Raw genomic sequence first — 10,589 nt, 5'->3', positions numbered from 1 at the left:
TAAGCCTTTATATAATGGATGACTAGCTTCCTCTAGTTGTTCATAAAAGCGCTTAGCCTCATCATTTGAATCGTATTGAGCCCCTGGGAATATCTCAAAAGCATCTCTCATCATTTCATTGAATCAAGAATTTTCAAAATTATTCTCTCCTGAGACTACCCTCACCACCAAAAGAATTATGAAAATCATTATTCTCTCCTCCATGAATAGTTCACACATAATAATTTTTCATAAACTCATTCTTGTAAAGATGAAGTTCAACAACATCTGGTCTTAATAACTTGACACACTTGCGTTTAACACAAGGACACCTAATTATATAAGAAAATCATTTAGCGATTTCGCCTTAGCAATAAATTCCGTAACTCCTATAAATTCCTCTCTCAATCTCGCACGATTAGGATGAGTCCTATTATACATCCATCTACTATGTTCAAATTCCATCTACATAAAGAGAAGAAAAATATAAATTGAGATATTCTTCTAAAGGTTCTTAGTTTGAATAATTGTAATACCTTCAAAGTAATCAAAATCTGCTTCAGTAAATTATTCTTTAAAGTAACTTCAATAAAGTACCTTTAAGGAAAATGAGATTATCAGCTTTAGTGAAATTGTTTGTCTAATTCTACTGAATTTCGCCTATGAAAGGAAGGGTCAAAATTCTAGAGGCATGCTTCTAATTTTTAGCTTCTTCCTAGACTTGAGTGATTCTCTAGTTTCAATGTTTGCTATGTTATAGTCTCATATATATACAACTAAAGTGTTTCTTAAATTGATGTCTGAAAAATTAAAGTGGGAGGCTATCAAAATATATGGATTGAGTGGCTAGCCTCCTGAATTTGAAGTTTGTGTAGAAACATCTGGAGATTTTGATGAAGTTATTAATTTTTATACTGGCACCCCCTATCACATCGTAGGCCTAAACCTTAGGTCTAAGTAGCCATAGTTAATTATTCCATCAATGTTCAGCCGAAACATAGCTCAAGAACACGTCAAAACAGTCTATACACACAAAATTCTTGTTTTCTTATTATTTTGGTCAAAAATTTTGTTGACTTATTTTTCTATTACAATATTCGGCAGCTTTATTCGATTTTTACTTAAAATTCTGACCACGAAATTTGTGAACTGTCCGACTACTATAGTCTGGTTACATTAAAAATTAATTTTTTAATAGTTACGGCACTACTGTAGTCGAAAAATTGACCAAACTTTTTTGCTGACTTTTTTCCGACTATAGTGGTCGGCAAAATTAATTCGGGAATTTTGTTGTAGTCGGCTATAAATAAAGAAAATAAAAATATTAATTACAATTTTTCAACTACTGTAGTCAAAAAATTCGGACTACTAGCCGGAATTTATAGTCGAAAAATAGCGATTTTCTGGTAGTGTATATAGAAAAATATTGGAGTTTCTGCCGATAATTATTCATATGATTTGTTTTTCTTATTTTATAGAGTTTAGCATGATCACAATATCATCAGCACATTGTGTGGATACTAACACTTATAAAGTTTTTTTATGGCGATTATTTCTTCTTATGCAATAAACAAAGCCATGACCATCGGGCTAAAATCTAGTAGCTAGTCAAACTCAATTAGCACAAAGCAAGAATGATAAGAAGCTAACTAGAAATATGATCATATAATAAAAAACAATGTAGTTCACAAATATAGTACTATGAGAAAAGAAAAAGTTGAGATATCTTCCTCTAACTCCTTAGCCTTCACAACTTCCTTCACTTTCAGAAGTGTTATCTTCCAACCATCCTGGCCCGAAATAAATGTCACGAGAAAGATAAGTAGACTGCAAAGATGAACAATGAAAAAGACAGCATACTAAGATAAACAACAACAATAACCACTGCACCTCAACCTCAAACAAGTTGAGGCCGACTCTATGAATCCTCACTTATCATGTTTCTGATCTACGAGTAGATAACTTCTGGCAATACTACATTGTCAATATTCCTGAAATAAGAGAAGGATTATTTCTCTTTTATGCAGATCAAGAAAACATTCCCAGTGCTAATAGATTCAGACAAGGCTCAAGTTTAAATGCACATCTCCGAGTTTCCCATCCCATCTACCTAAATAAACCTGCATTGCAATCTCACTAGGTCATAGCTCTGAAAAAGCAAACATGCTTTTTCTGTCCCCAACTAGCAAGCAAATATCAATAATTCATATTCATCGACACTAGTGATATAACCAAAGAGGAGTTCTTCTCCACTGGTGTCAGAAAGTTGCTACAACTCAATAATCAAAGACAGAAAAGGGGTCACGGAAAGTGCTACCAAACAAACACTCCATTTATATTTTTCTCTAGCCTCTTCCAACCAAGCCAAAAAATTAGGATCCAATAGAGTATCCCACATTTAAAGTACTATACTTGCCCCCATGTGGTTCTACTTTCTAAAAGTTAAGCATTTTCAAGATGCCCAGACAGCTTCAACCTTTGGCGCCAGGCCAAGAATCCAGATGCCAGATGGTCCTTTGCTTGTGAACAATTGAAGAAGTCACTTGCTTTTGCAGTGAATGCTAGCTAACAAGCTTTGAAATTGAATTACTCAAATTTCTTGGTGTCAATAGGATCTGCCTCAATCAGTGAAAGAAACTCAACCTGGTGGAGCTCCAAATAGACATGCATGCCTAGCATGGAAAATTGCTCCTCAATGCATAACTGAAGGTAACTTCCGCAAGAATTTGCACAGCTCTCGGTGGAGTTCACACGGAAGCTCCAAAGAGTTTGTTGAGCTTTTCGAATAGTATACCATATGTATTAGCTGTCTATATGGGTTTCTCCCAGGTTTGCTCCGATAAAAGAAGACTTGGTTCTCAAAAAGCTCTCCTTTGCACAGGGAGCGAAGGAGAGCTGAACATGCAAGCAAACTTCTTACCTAAAATGCTATAGGGAAAAGATCTAACATTTCAAAGAAAACTTTTCTGTCATGGGAGCCAAGAGTTTCATTACGATATCCAAGCATTACTAGGTAGTCTGTGATTGGAATACAAAACAAAAAGTGTCTCGAATTTACCAGTCGTATCATGCTATCATATTCCTTGACCACATCAGTAAACTTGTTAATGTTTTCCTCGTCAATAGCAGCTGCCAAATCCTTCATTGAAAAGGTAATCCCGAAAGTTAGTTCTTTGTTACCACAGTCTGAAATCACATATGTAGTGGTTCAGAAATACCTGTTTCAGCTTAAGAGTTATTTACTGTAGTAATTAAGTTTGAATTTGAAATAATTTTGAACTAGTCTTTAGGAGTGAACTAGTCTCTAGGATTTGTTATTTTCAGCTGATTTTGTGCTGATTTTTAGGTCTTTTAAGTTAGTAGCTCTCTTATGAATTGTATTCCAGATGCAGTGAAATAATATAGAATTTTCAGCTTCAGTTCTTTAGAGTTCCTTTACACCTATTCCAGTATATTCTTTTTATTTTCCTGTCACATTCCCCCGTTATTTCCTTTAGTTTCTTTTATCAAGAACCAACAATTGGTATCAAGAGCCATCTTCTTAATGGACCTGAGTTAGATGGAGCCAAAAGAATCTATAAAGTGCATAATCCTCCATCTGAGGACATATGTGAAAATGAGGCAAAGAAGAAGTTGTCAACATTTCAGAAAAACAAAATCTAGAAGAAAGTTGACAAGCCTCAAGGCAAAATGCAAATCTCGAAGAAAGTTGACAAACCTCAAGGCAAGATGCAGATGAAGCCGAAAAAAGAGCCAACTTATTTCATTGACAATCATGAGATGCAGCAAAATAGAAAAGTGAACTCAATTTACTGCAAGCCCAAAGATTAGTTGGCAGATTTACGTACAAAGTCGATTCCAGTTAAAGGTTTACAAGGCATAAATTCATAATTTGCAGCTTCAAAAGCAAGGAGGAGTGTTAGAAATATGTTTTAGAAGCTGCTCTCTATATATTTTACTTATTAAGCTTAAGAGTTATTTACTGCAGTAATTTAATTTGAATTTGAAATAATTTTGAACTAGTCTTTAGGAGTGAACTAGTCTCTAGAAATTTGTTATTTTCAGCAAATTTTGTGCTGATTTTTAGGTCTTTTAAGTTAGGAGTTCTCTTATAAATTGTAGTCCAGATACAGTGAAATAATATAGAATTTTCAGCTTCAGTTCTTTAGAGTTCCTTTTACTTCTATTATAGTATATGCCTTTTATTTTCCGGTCATCTTCCCATGTTATTTCCCTTAGTTTCTTTTATCAAGAACCAACACACTTGAGTGAAAGTATATAGTCACTTTGGACCTTGCACAAGGATACCTAAATAAGATGATTTGCCATTTTGTGCCATGTGAAATGTGAGTCCAACAGAAATTGTTTTTTTTTTCTCAGTTTCTCGCAAATCACTTCATTATATATGTTCTCGATTGTTTGGCAACACCATCAATGCTCTTCCTACTTATCACAAATACCCAAAAGCTTTATATTGGGACAAGACAGTAATATCTACTCCATATAAAACAAAGTTCTATACTTTTCTAGATTTATTGTTTTAAGTATTAAACAAGTGTACAGGTCATGCGCCGCTTCTAAAGAAGTGAGTCGAGTTACAAAGGTCAGGTACATGTCAGCCCATGAATTAAAGTATGCTTCTTAAGTTTACTTTAATACAGATTAATCAGGTAATTCATCTCTAAATTATATGTTCGCTATCTGAATATCATCTCTCTCTCCCTCTCATTTAGACACCATATTCAAAATTCAGATACAACTTCCAAAGGTATAGATTTTCAGATCCAATTGAAACTTTATCAACTTGAAATGATACAAAAATAACCATTTTCCCCACGACCATGGAAGGATACATGTTTGAAAGAGAAGGGCGGGGAAGCTAGACAGAAAAGAATGGTAAGGTCTAATTAGACAAGCTATGACATACCTCTAAGAATATGTACTCAAGTGTACCTGAAAACGTGGGATCAAGTTCCTGCAAATGATTTACTACTTCTATTAGAAATCATGTCTCTAGATTAAAATCTTGGAGGCACAAGAGGAAGAGAGTGTCTACCTGGTAACGCTCTAATGCATTGTTAATTGCAACAACATCACCTTTACAAAGCTGGCAAATACCAGCATTAAGAAGAAGCCCTCTAACTCCAAATTTCAATAAGTTGTTCTTGACTGAGTCTCGTGCTATCTCCTCAAAGATCTCGGTTGCTCTCTGGAATCTGGGTGAATTTTGTGTCAGACAGTCAAGTTTTCCAGGGAAGACGCAATTCTTCTTAGACATTGAGCAATTACTAGTTAAAATATTAGTTTATCCACATAAGTGAAGGTTCAGCGCTTTTAACATGGCATTTACAATAGAGGTCTTCTCTTAACCTTTTATCAATAGAGGTCTTTTCTTAATTCTGAACTGGTTCCGTTTTCCTAACTCTTTGATAGTAACCCCTTTTTCTACTTTCCTTTTTTTCATCCTACCGAACATGAGATTAACAGCGCCAGCATCTCCAGGGAGACTTGGATCAAGTACAATGATTCCACCGAGAATGTGTAAGATTAACAGGTAAGCTTAGCATCAATTTCAGATCTCCAGGATTATTTAAGACGTGTTCTGTAAGGAATTTTCTTTTGTAAGTTAAAGTTCATATTTTAACCATTTTCCCTTTGTCTTACCTGTGTCAATCTTTCCCCGTTCAACATTGAATTTTTCAATGACAGCCATTTGAAATTCTTTCTTTTAAGAAAAACTATCATAGACCATCAATACATACCTCTCTATTTGAGCAGAGAACTCTGCAATTTTTTGTTTGCACTAATTTGCAGTTGATGTTGCATCTTCTCTCTTGAAAAGATCAGCTGCTTTCTCATAGTAAATGATAGCCTTCTCCAAATTTTTCTCTTGCTCATATAATTCAGCAATTTCCTGCATACAGAAAAAGAGTATCTAGAATCATTTGATGGAAGAAGGGCCATATACTACCTCAACACGAAAATTACTCAATAAAGACCATTCACTACACTTTCTTAATATATAAGCAGTTTAAAGTGTTAAGTGCAGGATTTATTGAAGAGAGGGGAAGAAAAATAAACATTATATATGTAATACAAGAAACTGAAAAAACAATTGTACAGATAAATGATCGAAGGTCTACAATCACGTTAATATGAAATGAAAATCATGTAAATCAGGTTAAATCAATATTTTGAATTTCTGATTTAGATGCAAAGATGCAATTTCAAATTAATTGAAACAAATAAATTCTATAACGTCCTCTTAACAACAATATATCACTTCGCTAGTTGTATTTATTGTTTCTCGTCCATGGGCGATCACGTGCATGCCTTATAGCCTTGGTGCATGCATTGAAGGGTCGCCTAAGCAAGATGAAGCACCCATCCTGTGGTGCATCTAGCTTTAGAACTTAAACCGCCTCTAATGAGCCTTGAAAACATTGTTTGCCACTTGAAAGTTTGATTAAGCACACAGTACGAGCATTGAGAATAGCAGAACGCACATCCAGCTTTTCACAGTAATAAAGCTATACCTTGTAATATCTTGCAGACACGCTTAGTCTTCCAATCTCCAGAAACATGTTTACAGCCTGCTCTAGACAATATGTTGCCTCTGCAAAATATACATGTTAAGAAATTCTTAGCCAAAGGAGAAGCTGACAAGAAAGGAAGGGATGAACAAATAAAATGTGATGATTTCATAGAAGATAACCCCATAACTGATCAACGATATGAGACTATAATGAAGATATACATGCTATATGAGTTTTATTATCAGCTAATTATTGATGTATGGTGTACCAAGACAGTTACCAAGCGGTCTACTCAGGTTCGTGGTGCTGAGCTATATATTTCAACTAGTGACATTATCTGAAATTCACTAAATTGTTATAGTATGCTTTAAGAAAGTAGAGGAAATACATGGTGCAATCAACTATCACCACCTATGACCACTCAAAGATAAACTTCTCCAGTGAGTTGCTTCTCCCTTAACCATTCAGCGTTTTCCTGCTGAAGGAATTCTGTAAATGCTTCTATCTAAGGCAGGAACGGACTTATATCAAAATATGTCAAATACTAGTTTGAAGCACATGAAATGTTCTGCAACGCAAAAGTATTGCTCCAAAGAGGATGAGATATGCTTTAACTTACTAACCTTTAGTATTGGTCTTCTTGTAACAATGAGCAGCATCAGCATAAGCATTAGCCGCCTCATGTTTGCTATCCAACTGTGAACATAGAGTAAAACTAATTTCAAGAAATCAAAATTGTATAGGAAAAGCTAGAGAAAAGCATCAGATAGAGACATATTACAACAGGACAATCTAACACTACCTTCAGATGACAATTAGCCAATTTGACATATACCGCTCCAGCTTGATCCCCTGAAAGATAAGCATCCGTAGATTATATGCAGTTTCTCAGCATATACGACATGGCGATCTAACTTACAAAACCGTAAACCTTTTCCCATTAGATCCTCAAGAACTCAAAGAATCCTCGACCTCACCATGTTTAGAGACTAATGTAATTTTTCCACAATCACAACTGAATGTCAATCTTATAAAATGAGCAATTCAACCAGGAATAGAATACTTTCTTTATCTCAAATTTACATTATTTTCCATCTTTTGTCTCAAGAAACATAAGCATTTTCAATGTCATACACAAAGCACAGAGACGATTGGAGAAACATCAAAATCTTGTTGTGCACGTGATGTTGGGCTAAAACAGTCCAAAGATACTCTTAATATGGTGTGATATTGTCCGCTTTGGGCCAAGCCCGCACAGTTTTTCCCGAAAAGCCGCACACCAAATGTATTAAACACCTTATAAGTAGAATCTTTTTTTTCTACTTTCCATGTGGGACTTTGTTCACACACACCCAACACATGAGTCATAAGCAAGAGTTGATCCATTCAAATATAAGAGCATGTCCATAACATGGTAAAAGCGGCTGAGTAAATAACTCTCCTTAAATGAACAACGCTCCAATGATTAGAACATTAGATGAATTATGACCTTTCCACCTACTTTACACACAAAATTTTACAGAAAATTAGACTTTTTCAAAACAGAATCACGTGTCGATCACAAGAGTACAGAATTCAAAGAGTGAAATGTGTGTGTATATATATATATATAAAGAGGAAGATTTTTATATTAAAAATGATAATTTACATAGAGTGTAGATAAGAAACTAACAAGGTTTGGCGAGTTTGAGGCAATTGGCAGCTTTATCAAAAAAATCCGCAGCATCTTCAAATTTGGAGCCGAAGAGACCCCAGCCGCTAAGCTTCTTCTCAGCTTGCTTCTCAAATTCCTCTCCTCTGGCAATGTGATCCCCCATTGTGGGACAAGGGATGACGATGATCGTTGAATCAAGTGAAAATTATAAGACGAGAAACTGTGATGGAAAAGATATTAGATAAATCTACAAGAACAATGCATGAGAGTTGGGAATGAAAAATGATTATTCAAGTATTGACGGGGCTTTACTTTTGTTATGCATAGACACGTGTGCTTGTTCTAATTAAAATGCTAGTAACATCCATCTTTTTTTTATATAGGGAAAATACATAAAAACCCTCTTGAACTAGTCCCGAAAACTCGTTTGAACATTTAAACTAAACGAGTATATTTTTACCCTCCTCTCCCAAACACAATTTGGGTGAATTATATTGAGAAATTTTTAGAAACCACTATTATTTAATGGTTATTAACTTCATATAGCTATCATATACATAATTACTTCCTATAGCTACTATTCAGTTGTTATGGTAGTATATTAGTTGTATTCGCGCTGCTGTATTCATGAAAACAGCTGCAAACAACGCCTAAAATCAGGCAGTTCAGCTGTACGCGTATGTATTCGCGTCATATATTCATGAATACAGTAACGACAATCACCTTAAAAATAGGTATGTCCAACTGTCTAATAACGGAAATAATATCAATTAGCGTGATACACTCCTAATATAACTCAACAAAATCCATTCTAACATGCCTCATTATCAACCCAATTAATTAGAATGATTTTTCAGTTGTATATTGTCACGACCCAAAATCCCAACATGTCGTGATAGCGCCTATCTCGATACTAGGCAAGCCGATAATCTCAATAAACGAAAACTTCTCTTTAAGGTTGAAAATATAATATTTAAATACAATACAAACACTCCTCAAAACCTGGTGTCACTGAGTACATGAGCATCTAATATGAATACGAGTCTGGAAAATATAGTCTATAATAGTCTGAGACCAAATACAGTGAACAAAGAGATAGAGAAGGAGAGACAAGGTCTCCGAAACACGGCAGCTACCTCAAAATCTCCTGAAAATCAACCGCGCGAAAGGATAAACACCCGCTATGTCCGAAAATACCTGAATTTGCACACGAAGTACAAGGTGTAGTATACGTACAACCAACTCAGCAAGTAACAATAATAAATAAGGAACTGAAGATAATAATGAGCTACACAGTTATGGTTCATTTCGAGTAATTCCAGCAAAGAATAGACATGCTATCAAATCTGGCAGATTAATGTCAAATCAATTTTTATACAGTTCATGTTTATGTAATCCGTATATCAACAAACTTTCAGAGATTTCACAACAATGACAGATAGCAACTAAGTGCAACAACAAATGGAAATCAAGTACAACCTCTTAGGACAACAATCACTCACTGGGCTCCCAACCCTCATCACTCCCTAGGCTCCCAACCCTCATCACTCTCCCAATGGGTACCCGCGCTCACCGGGGGTGTACAGACTCCGGAGGGGCTCCTACAGTCCAAGCGCTATAATCTGGACGGACAACTCATGTGCTGCACGGACAACTCACGTGCCATAATATAAATATCTGGATCCACACGGCCAACTCACGTGTTATAGTATAATATAAGGATCTGCACGGCCAACTCACGTGTTGCACGGCCAACTCACGTGCTATAGTATAATATAAGGATCTGCACGGCCAACTCACGTGCTGCATGGACAACTCACATGTTATAGTATCAATATCTCACAATCAGGCCCTCGGCCTCACTCAGTCATAAATCTTTCCAGTCTCTCGGGCTCTCAATAATCATGAAATCAGCCCAAACAACAATGATATGATGTATCAATAATAACAACAGAGACTGAGATAAAATGTGCAAGTAAAAACTGAGACTGAGTACATATAGTATTTAGCAGGCAATTCAACAAGTACACGACCTATGAGGGTCCCAACAGTAGTATCATATAGCCTAAGCATGATTTCTAACATGATTTACAGTCAAATTTTATCAACACATAGAGAGCATATAACTAACAACAAATTATTCAACTTTACAGTTTTCCGGGACGGACCAAGTCATAATCCCCTCGGTGCATGCCCACACGCCCGTCACCTAGCATGTGTGTCATCTCCAAAATAATCACATGATACCAAAATCCGGGGTTTAATACCCTCAGGAACAGATTTAAAATTGTTACTTACCTCAGAGCGTGAAATTCTTTACTCTGCTATGCCTTTGCCTCGCAAATCGGCCTCCGAATGCCTCGAATCTAGTCAAAAATAATTTGTTTCAGTCAATAAAATTTATTGGAATTAACTTCATA

At 35.6% G+C, this 10,589-nt stretch overlaps 1 pseudogene; it reads right to left on the bottom strand.

The window, feature by feature from the left end:
* Positions 1-1,664: 1,664 nt before the first annotated feature.
* On the bottom strand, positions 1,665-8,432 carry LOC107807286 (alpha-soluble NSF attachment protein-like; annotated as a pseudogene).
* Positions 8,433-10,589: the final 2,157 nt, after the last annotated feature.

Source organism: Nicotiana tabacum, chromosome 13 (genome assembly GCF_000715075.1).
Source record: "Nicotiana tabacum cultivar K326 chromosome 13, ASM71507v2, whole genome shotgun sequence".
NCBI classification, from domain to species: domain Eukaryota; kingdom Viridiplantae; phylum Streptophyta; class Magnoliopsida; order Solanales; family Solanaceae; genus Nicotiana; species Nicotiana tabacum.
The sequence above is the reverse complement of the archived record's forward strand: the minus strand, read 5'-3'. Positions and strand labels throughout refer to the sequence as shown.